Source organism: Mustela lutreola, chromosome 2 (genome assembly GCF_030435805.1).
Source record: "Mustela lutreola isolate mMusLut2 chromosome 2, mMusLut2.pri, whole genome shotgun sequence".
Classification (NCBI taxonomy): Eukaryota; Metazoa; Chordata; class Mammalia; order Carnivora; family Mustelidae; genus Mustela; species Mustela lutreola.
In genome coordinates, this window is record NC_081291.1 from 198,356,237 (window position 1) to 198,370,811 (window position 14,575).

The window sequence follows — 14,575 nt, forward strand, 5'->3', positions numbered from 1 at the left end:
GCCTCTCTGCCTACTTGTGATCTCTCTCTGCCAAATAAATAAATAAAATCTTTAAAAAAAATTAAAAAAAAAATTCAAGAGTGAGTGAAAGCTTAGAAAGAACCACATGTAACTCCTCTTGACAGGTATGTACTATTCGAAGGGTCCAACTGAATGTTATTTTTCCAATTTTTTACATATCAACTTTTCATTTATATGAGATTGGTTCTAAAAAAGACAAAAAATTTGAGATACTTGACCCCAAATTACTCTTCTCCCTAACTCATTTTCATTTATGGCACAGATATAAGGCTTATAGGCATAGTGTTCTTTCTGTCTAGGCTTGCTCATGGATATAGCCTTTATGTAAATCCTGAGCTCTATCCCTGGCTTGCTTATTACAGTGCCTATGATATTTTGGGAAATGTTTACTACTTAAAGAAATGACAACTAAATGCATTTATTAGCATGGTGTATTTTCTTGAAAGAAAATAAACTCAAGATTTCAAATCTAATGTTTTACAGTTCTTTTTCTGGAAAGGAAAAAAATTTTTATTCCTTAAAATTGATTAATACCAGGGTGGTAAAATCAGGGGAAAGAAGGAAAAAAAATGAAATCTCACCCTATCATGAATATCAGCAGATTTTGAAAGAGTTCCTAGTTTTAACTTAATTAAAAGAGTTTTTTTAGGGGCACCTGGGTAGCTCAGTCAGTTAAGTGTCCAACTCTTAATTTTAGCTCAGGTCACGATCCTGGGGTCCTGAGACGGAGCATGAATCGGGCTCTGCGCTGAGCATGGAGTTAGTTTGAGAATCTCTTTCTCCCTATCCCTCTATTCCTCCCCTACAACTTGCACATGCTCTCTAAATAAATAAATAAATAAATTTTTTTTAGCGGCCTGTTGTGTAACCACCCATTGACAGATCAATCAATCCTCCAAAGATAAAAACTCCCCTTGTAGATTTTTTACTTCTTCATATCTCCACAAATCTATAAGCCACTTTTACAGGAACTAAATCTCTGAGTGAAGGGATTAAACTACAAAATTATATATATATATATGTGTGTGTGTGTGTGTGTGTATACACACACATATAAAATTATATATATACATAAGTATACACATACATGTGTATGTAAATATATATGTATTTTATTTTTAAAAGTATGTTTATATGTATATATTATATATACCTACAGTCTTTATCTTTCCCAAAGAATTTATATAGGAATTAATGGTCTCTTCCTTCCTGACCTCTAGATTTTGACTAAGCCCTTGTGTAAAAACATTCTAAAATGGTTCATGATATCCAACTTTGTGACAAGGACTCAGTATATTTGATAATTCAGTCAAGGTATCAAAGTTTGATCATAATCTTATGATCTTTAATTCCTGATTACTTTCTCTTGTTATTTCCAATGGAACGAGTTTACCAAGATCCAACCCTGGGTAGAGATGTGACTGGACCTGCCAGAGTTTGACAGAGAAAAACCATCAACATTTAAAATTCCAAGGCCAGAGTAGACTTTCGAAAATCTTTATTCCTGATTATATGCAGTGGTGAGCTAAAATTTTAAAGATAAATCCGTCAGGATTTTGCAAGTCAGTGTAAGATCTGGTTCTCTTTTATCAGACATAGAGAAGAAATTGTTTAAATATTACACATTTTTCTTCAAATAGAAAAGAGACAAATTATTTCATTGAATAATCATCTAACTTGGGAGTATTATTTAATTCAAGAAGGTTCTAGAATATATGTGAAGAACCATCTTGTTTAATGAGTTCTTTCTCTGTTTCACCACATGGTGCCTCTCCAGCCCCACCTCCCTGCATTCTCCTCATGCCCATCTTTATGTAACAAAACAGGATTTCTCACCCCTCCCTGAATATGGATTTTTAGTACTTTCAACCTTGCCACATTTCAAACCACTTTAAATATGTAAAATTCTACCATTTTCCCATAGAGAGTGATACTTGAGTACCATTACTAATGAAGTATACATCTAAGCAAATGACTCATATAAATAAAAGTTACCTTGATGGTTAAAAAAATCAATTAGTAGGATTTAAAGGCCTTTGTTAAATAACAACTATAATTCTTTAAGCTAGTTTAATGGTAATTATATTTAAATACATACTTTTAAAATTTATCTCTGCAGAGCTAACGCAAAGAAATTGAAACTATTATTATCACACAAGATGATATGTAACATGCCTACCAAAGGATTTGGAATATTGATGAAATACAATGTCTTACCAGGACTTAAAAAAAGTCAGGCTAATATTAATGGACAAAATAATCTCTTAGCACGATAAGAGCAAAGTTCACAAATGGACATAGAGCATTTGCCTATTTTAGACCTTTAGTCTACCAGCTCAAAATTTAATGAGAAACCCATTCTTAGTTTCTTGAAGACAAGTGAGGACTGACAGCATTTTTAGATTCTAACGACTCATAATGACACAGGCCATTTTTCTGAGGTTTTCCTAGCCTATGTTACATGGATCCCATATTAAATATGTATTCCAAATCCTTTCTTAAGCATATTTCTATGACTCTGAAATTCTTAAAGGTAATCCTCATGACTGAGCAATTCATTATTTATTAAATTGACTTCTAAGCTGTGGATATTACAACATATTATCAGTTAGGAAATACTGACGTCAAATTACTTTCTAATAAGAACCTCCCCTCCTGTTTTCCTTCCAGCTGAAATTATCATGGGAAGTCTATTTTCTTTGTCTTGGTCTTAACAAGTGTCTGTGGAACATAACAATTTTTTATGCTGCTGGTACAGGTGATTTTCTATCATGGATTATGAAGATTTGGGGATATTTTTATTTTTATAAACATAATGTTTACTAGTATATATGTGTAGATATGTGGTATATATGTCATATGTTACAAATGTTTTAGAAATATTACACATTTAAATGAATATTTAGACATTAGGGATCACAGGATTCTGGGACACATGTGAATCCAAAGAACTAAAATGTTTATGAATAGCACAGGAAGCTCCAGTCCTGTGACTTTCTTCATAAAGCACCTTTAATACTGCAGTAGAGAGCAGAGTGTGGGAGCTGCCCAATTTTAGTCCTGTTTTAAGACAATGAGAGGTTTAACTGGTTGCTTAATATTTAATGACATATTCATAAAATTAAGCCACGTCTGTTCAAGAATTTTTCCCAGAAAGTTAACTTTCCCTCGACTCATCAAGAACAGGATATAGTGGATTCTGGTTATCTCTGGGTCAGTTGGTTCATTTCTTTAAAAAAAGACAGACTGTCTGCTGTTTTTTAAAATGGTGTTCATTCCCAAAGTGATGACATTCAAAAAGAAAATCTGGGATTTTACCTTTCAAGAAGAACAGGAGAAGCAGACATATATTGGGATTTCAAAGAATGTAGACAATGGAGCTGGGAAGGATATTAGATTCCTCTTTCACACACAGGGGATCCACTGGGCTGCCTTCCTCTAAATTCCCCAGCCAGTTGATACCAGTAGCGGACAAGAGGGCAGACCTCCTGGCTTTTGGTTAGATTCAATTTTCTAGGATCCTGAAATTCTTTATTTTTTTTATTTTTTTTATGTGTCTCTTATTTTTGGATCCTGAAATTCTTAAACTTCATTCTCATGACACTCAATATTTTATTATTTATTAAATTAGATTTCTCTCTGCTCCAGAGTATTTTTCTATAGCCTTTGTACCCAGCGACTGACATAAAAATCAGCCACATGTTTGTTCACCAAGTGAATGAATTTACACACTTGCATTTGAATTTAATATCTAACGGGGAATTGATCCCTGCCTGTCGTTCAGTAAACACTAAAAGTATACTTTATTTCCACTTGTTTTTTCACTTTTTTTTTTAAACAAGAGGTATAATTCATAAGGAAGTCCTGATTGAAATAGCCACATATTTGAGTAAGATGGCTAACTATTGAAGATAATTTGTTTACTTGTGTATTGACTTAACCAAAGGAGGAAAAAATAAAACACATGGGATTAGTTTGTGAATGGTTTTTTTGACACAATAAAAACTGTATTGAGAAGTTGGCCAGACACATACATTCATTCTCCCGAAGATGAATATCTCTGTGATGGCTTTAGTAAAGAAAATGATGTCTTTCAACTGATATATGATGTGTGATTTATTTATTTATTTAAGATTTTATTTATTTATTTGACAGAGAGAGATCACAAGTAGGCAGAGAGAGAGGGGGAAGCAGGCTCCCTGCTGAGCAGAGAGCCCGATGTGGGGCTTGATCCCAGGACCCTGAGACATGACCTGAGCCAAAGGCAGAGGCTTTAACCCACTGAGCCACCCAGGTGCCCCTCTGGTGTGTGATTTAAATGCCAAGCTACATTGCTTCTTCTGGGTTTGTTTGCTCTAAATTGATCCAACTTTTGCGGAAAGCTTTCTACTTCGAGGATGGCCTGTGTCAGTTTTTGTTGTGGTGGTGGTTGGGGGGGGGGTGGATTCTTAACTTCTGCTCTGTGTGCACGTATATGCTTCTAGGGTAAAGCAAAAAAAGCTGTTGATCTTGGTTTTTGTTTCTTATTGGGGGTGGGAAGGATTCTTTTCCAATGCCAGAATCACCTCCCTGTAATACTGCATGTGGAACATTCCTAATCAGGGTTTGTCTCTCCAGGACTCTGGCTCCTTAGGGATTTGCCTCCTGGCTTGATGGAGGTGTTCTAGCTCTGCCTTCTTTCGGATAGTGTTTCTCCTTTATTTTATCTAAATAGAGGATTATATTAGTTCAACAAGATTAAACTTGAGATATGAGTGGGTACATTTCTCGTATCTGCTTTTGTTACAGGTCCTTATAGTCCCTTTCTGCTTGTAACATAATGTTTTAATGTAACCATCTTTAAATAGCTACAACTCCTATGAAAAGTTGGGAAGAACCCTAAGCAAGTTGTTTGAAAGAAACAGGCATTTAAGTGCTTAATTCAATTAGCAACTCATAAAGTCTATACAGAGGAGGTTGCAAATAGCCTTTATAAGAATTAATTTCATGAAATGAACATTTTGCAAAAGTGAATGCGGAGTTTATAGATCCTTAGGCAAATCTTCACTGTTGGTTGAATTTATTTAAAGAGCTTTTCTGGTCACCTTTGAACCTCAATGATTTCTCCAGATGTACAGAAGTGAACAATGTAAAAATCTTGCTGTTTCAGCAGAACTGATTCCAGCTGGCTGGGAACTGGATCTGCAAGTCATTGGTTACAGCTGTGTTTCGATTTATGTGATGGTTGAAAAAATAAATTACCCGATTAGATGGCTAGAAAGAGGACTCTTTGTTTAGCCCTTGTGTGGGGACTGAAAGTGTTTATGGTGCTGTTTTCTACGCAGTCTTTGCAAAGTAAGCTGGACAAATAGACTTATTCAATGCTCCTAAGAAATGTTGCATATTCAGCTTTAATTCTTTGCTAAGGAAACTATTTTTTTTCTATAATGCTGTCATCCAGCAAATGTTTTAAAGGTTTAGCATTTAAGAGTACCAGTAAGTTTTCTGTCTTTCTGAGCACTGCATTTAGTAATGGAAAAGCTGTTCTCTTTTGTTTAATGTGTACTTTAAAACATGTCTTTGTCAGGCACAGGAATGGAAATATGTTTCTCCTAAATTCAAAGCTTTATAATGGCAGAGTGTCTGAACATAAACTTGAACCTTCTCAAATGAGTTATGGCTTGTGGCATGTAAGAGAAAATAAATTAATTAAATTGTTAAATAAAGAAATATAATCAAGCATGAGTGCAAAAAAAAATTTAAAAATAATAATATAAGGAAAAAAAAAAAAAACCCTGATGGGCCCCTGGGCCATTTGAGTTATGAGGTGTTTGAATTTTTATGAATATTTACTTTGTTACCAAAGTAAAATTTACAGGGTAAGAAGGGTGTTAAACAGCATGTAACTTTTCAAGACAATGAAAATCAAAATACTAGTAACTCCTGGAGGTTTCAAGTACAGGGCCTTACAAAATACCCTCATAATATAACACTGTATGAAGGTTTTTAAATAATTATTTTCCAAGGTAATTGGGATCCTTGAGTTTCTTGAAGTGATGAAGCTATCAGGACCTGTGGATGGGGTGCAGTTGGGCCCTTTCCACCAAGGCATTAAACAAATGAATGGGTAGGCGGCCCTGGAAAAGAAGACTACAATGATGTGTTTTCATTTTTATTTTCTCAAACAGACACTCATTTTCTAAATGGATTCAACATTTTTTAAGCTCCCCTCCCCCCCGCAAGACTTTGTAAAATCCTGAAAAGGGACAGGATTCTCGAGTGAACTAGAAAAGGAGGCCAATCCAATCTCTTGATCAGGTGATATAATATCCATCAAGTTCAAAAGCATTCAGGGTGAGGAAGATCCAGATATGTATCATTTTTTTTTTTCTGAGAAAATGAGTGATTCTTTATCCATTTCCTTTCTTAAACTAAGATATGTATTATGAAATTTAAGGGATGCAGAATGAATAACCATAAATGTATCCTAAAGGAAGCAAAGGTGGAATTGATCTGCCTTGACTTCTCAGAAAGTTTGCTGTGTCAGGCTGTTTCCTTGATCAATGAAAGTATACCCTCTAACCCTTAACAAATCAATACAATTGATTGGAAAGGATGGGAACAAAGCATGAGAGTGCAGGATACACTTGAACCTTTAGTGTTCAGATATAGTTAAATGAGATTTTTATGCTTAAAGCATTCCCCTGTACTCCCATGTGATGGAATCTTCTTCATCCATGAAATCGGATGGGAAACCTATGTAATAATGGTGGAGAGTACAGTATAGTGGCAGGATATGTTTTGAGATAATATATAAAATATTTTCATTTTAGAACTAAGGGAGGTAGCAATTTTTTAAGATTTAGAAAAATATGTATATACTGTTACGTTATATGCATTCTTTTCTAATGAAAATATGTTTTGAAGAGTTACATCTGTCTCCCAGTGTTTATACTTCTAAAAAAATATTAATCAGGAAACAGTTTCTATCACTGAGCATAGAGATAACAAAGTGAAAATTCAGCCTTGGACACATATGATTGAATGATGTGAGGTTTCAAAACTAAGCATTTTTAATAGAAAAAAATTAAGAAGGAAATGTAAGTATCTATAGAGAGAATACTTTTAAGATAACTTACTTAATCATTTGTGCTCCCTTCTTACCTATCATGATCAGTGGATAAAATATAAAAATATTAATATATAAAAATATAAAATACTTTTTTTCTTTATGAGGGATAAACCCCTATGAAATTAGCATATTTTTCATATTGAAGGAAACTAAAAAATCTAGAATAGGAATGATTATGAGCAATCAGAATAATAACTATCCATTAATAACTTTATTCCACCCAAATTAAGCAGCATTCAAAATGAGTATTTTTAAAAGGCAAAAAAAAGATGTTTTAAAAGTTTTTGGTAGTTGACAGAAATTTTCAAACCTATGATTCACCTGATTTTCTGATTTTTTTCATTTAAAATTTCAAAGAGCTACTTAAGGAGGTTTTATAACCTGACATATTTTAGCTTGACATTTTGAATGCATTATTAAAGCTGAAATAGGTCTATTCAACCAATTCTAAATTTTTTTTATCCATATAGGCTAATTTTCACAAGTGAGTTATCTAAGGAAACAATGACTTCCTCCCCTTAGTGCATGTACCATAACAGTATATATACATTTTTCTAAATCTTAAAAAGTTCCTATGTCCTTAGTTCTAAAATGAAAAATATTTTATATATTATTTCATGTTATTGAAAATTTAAATGTAAATAGGGTAAACCACATAAAATATCTAATAGAAATTTTAATATTACCGTATTCTGAAAATAATATGAAATGAAATTTTTGAGATTTAGTTATTACATGAGACATCACTGGGACATAGGAAAGGCTATCATTGATCTTTCTGGAGATAGATGTTACTAACAGTACTATGATGACCAAATGAGACAATCATGTATACAAATATCTAACTAGTAAGTAGTAATGACCAACACGTGTTTCTAATTTTACTCCTCTTCCATTGCACAATTCTTTAGAGCTGAATTAGGCCTTAATGATTAACCTAGTCATCCCTCCCAATTTTAAAGGGACAGGAACCACAGTTCTGAGAGTTAAGTGACTTATCCAAGCCCGTAAACTATTATTTACTGAATTGGCACTAAACCCAGTTTTTTGACTCATAGATTAGCTTCTTTCCCACTTCCAACTTCGTTTAGAAGTGTTGTATACAGAACGTAAAAAAAAAAAAAAAGGTATTTTTCTAGAATCATAGTAGCTAAAATAGACATTATTATTGCCCCTTTGTCATAATATTCAAGCTCTAAATATTCAATAATTCTGAAGTCAGTTGATATCATTTAAATCCTTTCTATTTATGTCCCATCTTAAAAAGTCAAGAATGATTCTTTTCTCATTCACTTGCACATCAACAAGCAGAAATGCCCTCTTATTATTGGTGTGCATAATCCTGCTAACTATCAGAAAATACTCTTCCAAATTTACATATAATTTGATATGGCATAATTTTTCATGGTCTCTAAATTGCCTCTCATTATCATACCCTGCCTTTTTCTTTTTTTTTTTTTTCCTTTTCTTTTTTTCTTGATTTCCTGGAATATTCCACCAGCATCCTCAAGACCTGTTTGTTCCGATGTGTGGCTGTTACTATCACTTTCCCCTCAAGACTTCCCTCAAGTTCATGTTCTTGCTCTAATTACCCTGCCTCAGACAAGCTCTCCTCATGGCTCATCTCACTGGTGTGGCGTTGAATGGGGTCCCTTGGTGGATATTGATGACAGGCTGGACGGACAAGGGGTTGCACACTTGGGGAAAGCAGAGGCAGGGAGGGGAAGAGGGGAAAAAAAAAAAGATAGGAAGAGAGATTCCCATTGAGAGTTACTATCATATGCATTTTCTTGAGAGAGGAATGAACATTCGATTTCATGTACCAGGGTCTAAAGGATAATCCCTGAAAGGAAGAGAAACCTATGTGATTATTTTTCCATCCCAGTTGCGATGCTCTGTACTGATCAAGAGAGAGATTAAAAAAAAAAAAAAAAAAAATCCAGGTTGACAAATAAGCCTTTTGCATCCCAGTCAAAAAGTGTCTGAGCTAAACACTGAATCACCCTCTAGTCCAAATACTAAACTTTGAGAGGAAGATGTAGGTCAGGTTTTTCCCTGGTTAAAAACTGTCTCCTTCACCATAAAATTTCTAGAATAGTAACTCAAATCTGTATTATACTTTATTTTTATTTTGTTTAAGATAATTGGTTCCAGAATCTCATTAGTAACTCAAAATTACCTTAAGGTACACACACACACGCGCACACCTGTTTTGCTTTTTTTTTTTTTTTTTTTTTTTTGCCAATGTCTTATTCAAAAGAAAATTCCCAACCAGATCAACCTTGTTTGTTGGCACCTGATTCTTATCTCCCTTACCCTTTAATTACTATTTTCTTTTTAAAAAATGTCTGACCGTAGTTGTTGATGCTCTTTAACTGCTACTCTTTCCTTATATGGGTAGGATTTTTAAAGATTGCTTTTTTCCCTGGATTTTTGCTTCTCACTACTATTATATCCCCCCCCCTTTTTTTTAAAGATTTTATTCATTTATTTGAAAGAGAGACAGAGCATGTGTTACAAGAGGGACAGTGGGAGAGGGAGAGAGACAAGCAGACTCCCTGCTGAGCTCCATCTCAGGACCCTGAGATCATGACCGGAGCCCAAATAGATGCTTAACTCAGTGAGACACCCAGGAGCCCCTATTACATCCCTTCTTTATTGAAAATGAAAATATTTTGAAATATTGAAAATGAAAGATGTAATATATGTTGTTGGACACGAGAAAGAACATGGCTCTCATTTCTGGAAAACTTAGACGAATAAGCATCTGTCAGATTTATTCAGAGACTTTAGCAGGAGTGTTTCTTTTTGGAACTATTTTTTTAAGGTTTTATTTATTTATTTGACACAGAGAGAGATCACAAGCTGGCAGAGAGGCAGGCAGAGACAGAGAGGAAAGCAGGCTTCCTGCTGAGCAGAGAGCCCAATGCGGGGCTCCATGTGGGGCTTGATCCTAGGACCCTGAGATTATGATCTGAGCTGAAGGCAGAGGCTTAACCCACTGAGCCACCCAGGTACTGCAGGAGTGTTTCTTTTTGCGTATGTCTTCTGATGGTTTTGTCACCAACTACCTTAAAGTTATTTTCTTTATAACCCCTCCCTTTAAGTAATCTTGCATATGTCAAAACTATTAGTAAACTAAAGCACTTGATGCTCTTCAGTTAGAAGAAGTTGTCTTCTTTTTGATGTTCAAAAAAATCAATATAAATTGATTCTTCCAGAATAGACTGGAATGAAAGCATCAGGACCCAATGATCAGTTATGCTACAAACTTTTCACAAGGACAGTTTAAGTCAGCAATGTCCAATAAAACTTTCTTCAAGAGTGGAAATGTTCTATAGCTGCATTGTCCAAAACGGTAACCACCAGCCATGTGTGCTGTTATACACTGAAATATGGCTAAGGCAACCGAGGAAATAAATTTTTACTTTTACTTATCTTTAATACCTACATGTACCTTCTTAGAGAGTGTAGGTTAAGTAAAACAAAGAAAATACTATGCAGCTAGTAAAATTATACACACACACACACACACACACATTTTTTTTTCCTACATAGCCATGAATTTTGAATGCAAGTTTGAACTGTAAATCTTTTTCTTGTCCTTTCTCTTACCCCAGACCCCACCAGTGTTTTTAAATATGATTCCCATAATTACACTGATTTCAAATGACCTTTATAAGAAATAAAAGATCCCTCACTGCCTTAGCAGTAAGGTGGAGGACAGGTTGTATTAAAGTATTGCAGAATAGTTATTGCTTCCTCTAGTTTAATATGTCATTTGATATACAGTCATATCTATCTTGGTTATATTTTTAAGAAAGGAAACATAGAAAATAACATATAAAAATAATTGCTCTAGCAAGACCATACTTGCATTAGTGTTGCTTAAATGAAATATAAAGCAGGGTGAAATTTTTCCTTTATAAACACTTCAGCCATAGTCAAAGCCTCACTCAGGGATATCTTAGTATTGATGATTAGAAATTAGAATCAGAAGAGACCTTAAACCCATATCTATGACAGCGGCAATTGAACTGATTGATTACAAGATCTTCTTTCAAATAAATATTGATTTAATCAAGTCTGCATTCCCATTGGTCCTAATGGTGGTCTTGACAGAAGCCTGGACACTCGAAACTGCCTAACTCCTGTTCGGATATAAATATTTTAAATGCATGGCCACTCAGTTATAATCATTATTTGTCTCCAAACATTTATTCCCCCTTGATTTTTTAACCTCCTTCGTTAATATTTTTATGCCTCCTGTAAAGTTGAGTGATGTGTGTGTCTGTCTCGGAATGTAAGAAAAAGAGATGTCGTGGATTCGGCCGGGGTGGGGGAAAGTTGTATTTGCATCTGTTGTTTCTGATTCGCAGAGCCAAAAGTGAGGTGCTTGTGCAGATAGTGCACAGAGCTAAGATATCAATAGGCAGTTTGCTGTAAGCGCATGTTCAATTATTAAAATAGTCGACATTTTATGTCTGATAGCCATAGCAAGGTCATGACATTAATTTATCCAGAGTATTGTGGGCACTGTCTAGAAAAGAAATAGCATAAAGGAGACAGATGCTAGAGAGCTTAAGAAAACAAAAAAACAAAAAAAACAAAAAAAAAAAACAAAAAAAGATGGTTTGAGCAAAGAGCAAAGAGACTTTGAGAGATGACCAGTTCTCTACACGTAGAACAGGAAGGAAGAAGTCAGCAGGCATCTGTTACCCGAAAATAAGAATCTTAAGCTATGCTGGACATGTGTTCATTTCTGTTGTCGTTTTTCATTAAGTTCTAAGCTTGAGCACGATTCCGGAGTCTCGAGTTTCTGAAGTCTAATTTCGTGTTAGTTGTTGCTTCATGGCCCAGGCGTTCTGTGCTCTTTTACTTCCTGTTTCTTTCTCCCCCTCTTTCATTCCTCCTCCCTCTTCCCATTTCTCCATTTCCTCTTCTTTCTCCCTCTCTCAAGCTTCTCTTTCCTGCCTTTCTCTCACGTGAGACAGTGTGTACTTAACTCCATGTTTTCTTGGGTGCCCACTTCTTTTATTATTTGTGGGGTTTTTTTTTGTTTGTTTGTTTTCGTGCTTAAGGTTTCCTTTTCTTCTGTGCTTTTTTCTTTTAAATCAGGAGCCTGTAGGAGCTGATTTGAGAGATACCTCTCCTCCTGCAGATGCGTCTTTCTCTGTAAGGGTTGTGTGATGTTTTCTTTGGAACCTCTGCAAATGGTTGTCCTTCATGTTTGTTGCCGCTCATCTGTGGCCAAACTGCTGCCTTGGTGGGGGCTGCGGCGCTGCAATGCATGCTGGGATCTGTCTGTGTGAGTAAACTGAAATTTCTACAGCACCAGACAGCATTACAGTGGGCTTGAGAATTGTCGTACTTTTCTTTCCTTTGTATGTATTTCCTGCATGCTGCAGAGTCACCGATGGCTAGATCTGGCTGGCAAGCAGTTCAGAAATATCGCTCACGTAGAAAGGAAAGGTAGGCAGCTTACCACATTCAGTTATTAAAAAGAACAATTGAAGAACAAATGAAGTGGCTAACCACCTATATGCTGTCTTTTCTGTTGTGAAATACTGTAGTACAAACACGACTGTGTTCAGCCCAACATTTTAGCTCCTTTTGTAACAAGGCACATAGTAGATTGTTTTCATATATGTACACAAATCCATATTTTATGTGAGCCTATATTCAGTCCTTAATAGTTATCGCCCGCAAGCATGTCTTAATCTCAAAAGCCTTTACCTATTCACCAACACGCCGCTATTTGCTCTTATTTTTATAAGTTCTTCAATCAAAAAATAAAAATAAAAGCTATATTAATATCCTGTTGGTTGATTTCCTTCCAGCAAATTAGGATTTCAACACAGTTTAAATCATGTTGATGATTCAGATCCTGGCAGACCTTATAATTCCTGTGAACTGAGAGCACAGCTAATAAAAATATTAAGCAATTATTTTTATTAAAATTGTAGTTTTGCTCATTAAATAGAAATGATGGATCTATACAGATCGGTCTCACTCGTGTGTCCCTTGGGATGTTTGGATCTCCATATAGAAGTGGAAACACTCCTTTTGCTCTTTCTTTAGCCGGTGGGGGGGTGCAAAAAAAAAGAAGGCGTAGAATGAAGTCTGGGACTGTTAAAAAATTGCTGGCATTTTGTGTCCCCCTCTCTCTCACACACGTGAGCCTGGCTGCCTGCTCTCTGAGGTAGTGGATCCGGGGTGCGACTGTGTCAGAGCCTGTTTCCACAGCTGCATTTGGAGATCCGTCTTATTGATTAGGGGGAGAAAGGGGTGGGGATCGGAGTGTGAGGGGAGGGGAGGGCCAACTGACTACTGGCTCATTGAAACACAAGACATTTTCTTCCGGAAAGATGTCAAACAACTGAGACCTAGCCACAGAGGAAGTAGAAAGGTAGAAAAATCAGGAGACCCTGGAAAAAACGAATGCATTTCTTACAAGAGTCTTGGGGCTTTTTTTTTTTCCAGTCCTTTTCTTTCTTTCCTTTCACCCCCCCCCCACCCCCATCATCTGACCTGCAAAGGCTAGAGTGACAGCGTCATGCAAATGCTGCAGTCCCGCAGGTCTGGGAGAGGGTGGATGCTAGACTGTGAGTTAATGTTAATGATGAACGCAGTGAAAATACCAGCCGCGGCCACCCCCTGCACACAGAAGCGCTCTGAGTCAGCATCAGATGCTGTGCCTCGCCACTCGCTGGGTGTCTGTGTGCCTGTGCGCGCGCGTGCTCGCTCGGGCATCCGTGTCTAGCCGAGGGGAGGGGGTGGCGTGTGAGTGCGTGGAGGGTAAAAGCCAGTCAGTCAGTGAGAAGCAAAGGTACGTTGGAGAGCAACTAAAATCTGACTGATTTCCATCTTTGGAGCATCAGATGTATTCCCTAAGGAGGATGGGTCTCCGTGATGGGGGTGGTATAATTATGTTAATGTCATATTTATGGAGGGGTGAGATTTTTCATTCTAATAATTGGTTGAATGCTATGGTCAAAAATTGTAAAGCCATATTCAGTTTTAAGGAAAAGCATGGACTTATATCTAAGGACTGTTTTCTTTTTTGCTTTTTGTGAGTGCTGCTTTTTTATTTTATTTTTTTTTTAACTATTTACTATTTTAAGCCATAACGGATTCAGTATGGAAAATCAAATGATAAACAGAAAGAGATCTTATATAATGATGCATTACATCATGGAGCAGAATATTTAAAGTCTTACAAGGCAAAGTAAAGATCTGGACAGGGGGTGGGGGGTGGTGGTTGGAAAGGGGTGTGGTACTAGGGTGGAGGAGGGGGGCCAGTTAGCAAATATTTTGTTCAGCATAGCTTTCCTTGCAGCTTACTTGGAAATGGATGATTCACCTGTTCTGCAGGAAAACATTCTAATTCTTTCCATTTTTTTTTCCTCCTCTTTTCCCTTTTAAGATCAACCACTTCAGAAG